The sequence below is a fragment of the Ceratotherium simum genome, chromosome 13 (assembly GCF_057802395.1).
Source record: "Ceratotherium simum simum isolate JZ-2026a chromosome 13, ASM5780239v1, whole genome shotgun sequence".
In the NCBI taxonomy this organism is placed as follows: domain Eukaryota; kingdom Metazoa; phylum Chordata; class Mammalia; order Perissodactyla; family Rhinocerotidae; genus Ceratotherium; species Ceratotherium simum.
In genome coordinates this window covers 29013549-29018479 of record NC_141912.1, presented here as the reverse complement: position 1 = coordinate 29018479, position 4931 = coordinate 29013549, and the positions used below count along the sequence as shown (strand labels likewise).

The 4931-nt window shown below is 52.5% G+C and overlaps 1 pseudogene across 1 annotated transcript; it reads left to right on the top strand.

The window, feature by feature from the left end:
* Positions 1–1256: 1256 nt before the first annotated feature.
* Positions 1257–4931, top strand: LOC101407124 (patr class I histocompatibility antigen, A-126 alpha chain-like; annotated as a pseudogene). The gene is made up of 8 exons (XR_015553876.1): positions 1257–1390; positions 1450–2055; positions 2294–2569; positions 3191–3466; positions 3580–3699; positions 4110–4142; positions 4286–4333; positions 4594–4931. The product of XR_015553876.1 is annotated as a patr class I histocompatibility antigen, A-126 alpha chain-like (transcript).

Below are 4931 nucleotides of genomic sequence, written 5' to 3'. Positions count from 1 at the left end.
AGTACACATAAAGCACCCAAGTACTACGTCCCAACGAAAATAATTTGTGCGAGCTGAGCTAGCCTCTTTTTTATGGAATACCAGTTTTACCTAAAAGAATGAATGACAGAAACTATGATTAGACTTGGTTAACTGGCACACACTTTCTCAAAATGAATGTGAGCTTCTCCTTTCAAGAAAATCAACTGACAGTACTTATTGCCTTGATAAAATGGAAGCTCTCAAGAGAAAACCAGAATTTTGGAAAATTTGTGTCCCACCACATAAGCTTGACAGCTTCCCAGTACTGACAAACTTCCTGTTGAGATCTGCGGTAATATTAACAAATGTGGTATTTTGATAATTTTTAGTTAAACACATCAACACAGGAAGATTGTGCTGTGAAACACAATCTTAGTGAAACTTAGTGAAAACTTAGTGAAACAACACATTATTTAAAAAAATCATACATTACTACAAGAGCCATTCAATATGCAAAATAGGTCTGTGGATTTTAATGTAACAGAATAGGAAATATTCAATAATATTGTTTAAGGTTCTACTTTGCAAATAACCATTGAGACACTACCACACGTGTAGTTTTACTTTAGTAACAAAGTTTAACATCCATAATTATCTGAAAAGGTTATTAAAAATACTATCCCTACATATTTGTGTGAGGCCGTATTGTTTTTCATATACTTCAACCAAAATAACAGATTAAATGCAGAGCAAATATGAAAACCCAGTGGTATTCTAACGAGACAGACAAGAAAAAGACATGCAAAAATGTAAAATGTGAAAAGATCCACTCTTCTCACTACCTTGTTTATGTTGGCAAATAGTTATTTTTCAGAAAAACATTATTTGTTTACTGCAGTGGGTTATAAATATTATTCTAAATAAATTTATAAAAATATTTAAAAACTTTTATTCCTGGTATGGTAAATATCGATAGCTATCACCAACATAAGCAAAATCATCCCTGGGGTCCTAACTAATTTGTAAGACTGTATAGATATCATGAAGCCCAAGTGTTTGAGAAGCACTGACTCATACAGCCCCTAGGCCAGGACTCGGGGAGAGAGTGTGACAAAGAGCTCTCGGTGTAAGAGGAGAGGGGTCAGGGCAGAGTCCTAGGTCCCCGGACGTGGCTCTCAGGGTCTCAGCCCGAGGGCGGTGTCTGGGACGGGGAAGCTCAGTGTTGGGGAGTCCCCATCTCCCCGAGTTTCACTTCTCCCTCTCACTACCTGTCAGGTCCTCCCGCCTGGAGACTCATGACGCGGCCCCAGTTCTCACTCCCATTGCGTGTCCGGTTTCTAGAGACGCCAATCAGCGTCTCCCCGGTTCCGGGTTATCAAGTCTCCACGGACCCGCCAAGATTTAGATTCTCCCCAGACCTCGAAGATGAGTATCGTGATGCCCCCAACCTTCCTCCTGCTGCTCTCGGGGACCCTGACCCTGACCGAGACCTGGGCAGGTGAGCGCGGGGTCAGGAGGAAACGGCCTCTGCGGGGGGCGGGGCGAGGGGACCGCGTGGCGGGGTAGCAGGACCCTCGGGGAAGGCGCGTCTCCGCGGACACCTGCCCAGACCGCTCCCCACTCGGCCCCGCCCCGTCCAGACCTCTCTCTTCTCCCGCCCCCACTTCTTCCCACCCGAAGTCCCCGCCCTTGTCCGTCCGCCGCCCCGCTTCCATATGACGACCCCGTCGCTCCCTCGCCCCCTCCCGGCCCCATCACCCTCGGACCGGGGAACCCGCGCCGGGAGGGGGGTCGGGCCGGGTCTCAGCCCCTCCCCGCCCCCAGGCTCCCACTCCCTGAGGTATTTCGGCACCGCCGTGTCCCGGCCCGGCCGCGGGGAGCCCCGCTTCATCGCCGTCGGCTACGTGGACGACACGCAGTTCGTGCGGTTCGACAGCGACGCCGCGAGTCCGAGGATGGAGCCGCGGGCGCCGTGGATGGAGCAGGAGGGGGCGCAATATTGGGAGGACGAGACGCGGCGCGCCAACGGCTTTGCAGAGGATTTCCGAGGGAGTCTGAACAGCCGGCGCGGCTACTACAACCAGAGCGAGGCGGGTGAGCGACGCGGGCCCGGGTCCAGGTCACGACTCCCACCCCCACTGACGGGCCGAGGTCTCCCCGAGTCTCCGGGTCCGAGATTCCCCCCGAGGCTGCGGGACCTGCCCCGCCCCCCCAACCTGGGAAGAGCCGGCGGGGACTTTTCCGCGGTTTCATTTTCAGTTTAGGTTTAATCGCTGCGGGTCTGGTCGGGGGCGGGGCCGAGTGGGCGGGGCTGACCGCGCGGCGGGGTCAGGGTCTCACACCGTCCAGGGGATGTACGGCTGCGACGTGGGGCCGGACGGGCGCTTCCTCCGCGGGTACAGGCAGGACGCCTACGACGGCAAAGATTACCTCGCCCTGAACGAGGACCTGCGCTCCTGGACCGCGGCGGACACGGCGGCTCAGATCTCCCGGCTCAAGCGTGAGGCGGCCGGTAAGGCGGAGTACTGGAGGAGCTACCTGGAGGGCGAGTGCGTGCAGTGGCTCCGCAGATACCTGGAGAACGGGAAGGAGACGCTGCAGCGCGTAGGTACGAGGGGCCGCCGAGCCTCCAGATCTCCGTTCCCGCTGTGGCTGGCATCCAACAGAGAGGGGAGGAAAATGGGTTCAGTGTCAGAATACCACCCCTCGGGAGACAGAGGAATCCACACAGGTTTTCGTGTTGTGTACTAGTGACTCGCCCAGAAGGCCCACCCTTTTCTGAAGGACAGTTTAGGAATCCAGTTTCTTCAGAAATAGAAGGGGAGACCATCCCTGAAATCGCCCATCACTGGTTCCCTTTGACCCTGACAGCCATCTTGTGAACCATGACTTTCTCTCTCAAGGCTTTGTTCTCACCCTGAGAACATCTTTGCAGGTCTGACTCCAGCTTTTCTGAGTCATTCACTCTCTACCCAGGTCAAGACCAGAAGTCTGTGTTCTCCTCTTTAGAAAGCTGGAGACTCCTATCCTGGGCTCTCACCCTGATTCTAGAGCTTTGCAAGGGATAGGAGATTATCCCAGATCCCCAAGTCCAAACTGGTGTCTGCGTTTTGTGTTTCCTCTTTCCAAACCAATCATCGTATCCATAATCAGGATGGTCACATGAATGATGCTTCAGTGGCGCATGGAGGTAACTGAAAGTGTGAATTTTCTGATTCTTCCTCCTCAGATCCCCCAAAGACACATGTGACCCACCACCCCATCTCTGACAGAGAGATCACCCTGAGGTGCTGGGCCCTGGGCTTCTACCCTGCAGAGATCACCCTGTTCTGGCAGCATGATAGGGAGGATGTGACCCAGGACACAGAGCTTGTGGACACCAGGCCTGCAGGGGACGGGACCTTCCAGAAGTGGGCAGCTGTGGTTGTGTCTTCTGGAGAGGAGCAGAGATACACATGCCATGTGCAGCAGGAGGGGCTGTCTGAGCCCATCACCCTGAGATGGGGTGAGGAGGGGGACAAGGAGAGATGCCTTTTCTCAGAAGCTTTTTGAACACCTTCAGCAAGGTCAGGACACAAGCCTGAGATCAGAGCCCCTCACCTTCCCTTCCCTTCCCAGAGCCGCCGCCTCAGTCCACGATCCCCATCATGGGCCTCATTGTTGGCCTGGTTCTCCTTGGAGCAGTGGTCACTGGAGCTGTGGTGGCTGGAGCTGTGATATGGAGGAAGAAGAGCTCAGGTAGGGAAGGGAGTGGGAGATCTGAGCTTTCTTGTCCCACTGGGCAGTTTCAAGCCCCAGGTAGAACTTGCCCTGCCTCATCAATGGGAAGTACCATCCGTACACGTGTTGGCCAATCTGGAACTGATTACTAACAGTCTTCTGTAAAGCACTTGTGAAAATGAAAGACAGATTTTTTTCACCTTGATAATTCTAGTGCTGGGGACCTGATTCCCAGCAGTTGAAGGTCCCTGCTGAGGACAGAGCTCCAGGAGGGCAGTTGGTCCAGTCCCCCCACGTCTCCTTTCTTCATGTTTCATGATCCTGCCCTGGATCTTCAGTCATGGTTCTGGAAACTTCCCTGTGGTCCAGGACTAGAGGGTTCCTCTAGTGTCTCATGGCTCAGCATTCTCCCTGTTTTCTTCCCACAGGTGAACAAAGAGGGAGCTATGCTCAGACTGCAAGTAAGTTTGGGTTGGGGGGCTGATCCTTGAGACCCTTGGGATAGTGTAGACGGAGCCCATGGGGGAGCTGACCCACCCTGTAGTTCCTCCTTTAGTCTCATCTCCTATGGGCTCTGACCACGTTCTGTTTTGTTCTACCCCAGGCAGTGACAGTGCCCAGGGCTCTGATGTGTCTCTCACGGATCCTAAAGGTGAGACCCTGGAGGCCTGAAGTGGGGGAGGAGTTGGGTCAGAGGGGACAGGACTGCGTTATGGGAATTCTTTGAGTGGGACATTTTAAGCATGTGGTGGGCTATTGAGAATGTCAACACTTAAGTGACTGACCTGAATGTGTTCATGATTATTTTCTCTCACGGTGTGAGACAGCTGCCTTGTGGGGGACTGAGTGATGCAAGATTTGTTCACGCTCCCACTTTGTGACTCCAGAATCCCCTGACTTCTCTTTCTGCAGCTGGCATCTGAATGTGTCTGCGTTAATATTAGCATAATGTGAGGAGGTGGGGAGACTGGTCCACCCGCTTCCCACCATGACCCCTCCTCACAATGACCTGTGTATTTTCCTAATGGACTTTCCTGTTCCAGCAGAGGCAGGGCTGGGCCATTTCCATCCCTGTCTTTACTTCGTGTTGCATTGAGTAGTAATGACTTGTTTCCTTACTGAAAATGTGAATCTGGATATGAATCTGTTTTTTCTAATTCTTGTCATAAGGGATTGATGTGTTAATTAAAGGAGAAATTTCCTAAAGTTTGAGAGAGGAAATAAATGGAAGCACTGAGCACCTTCCAGAA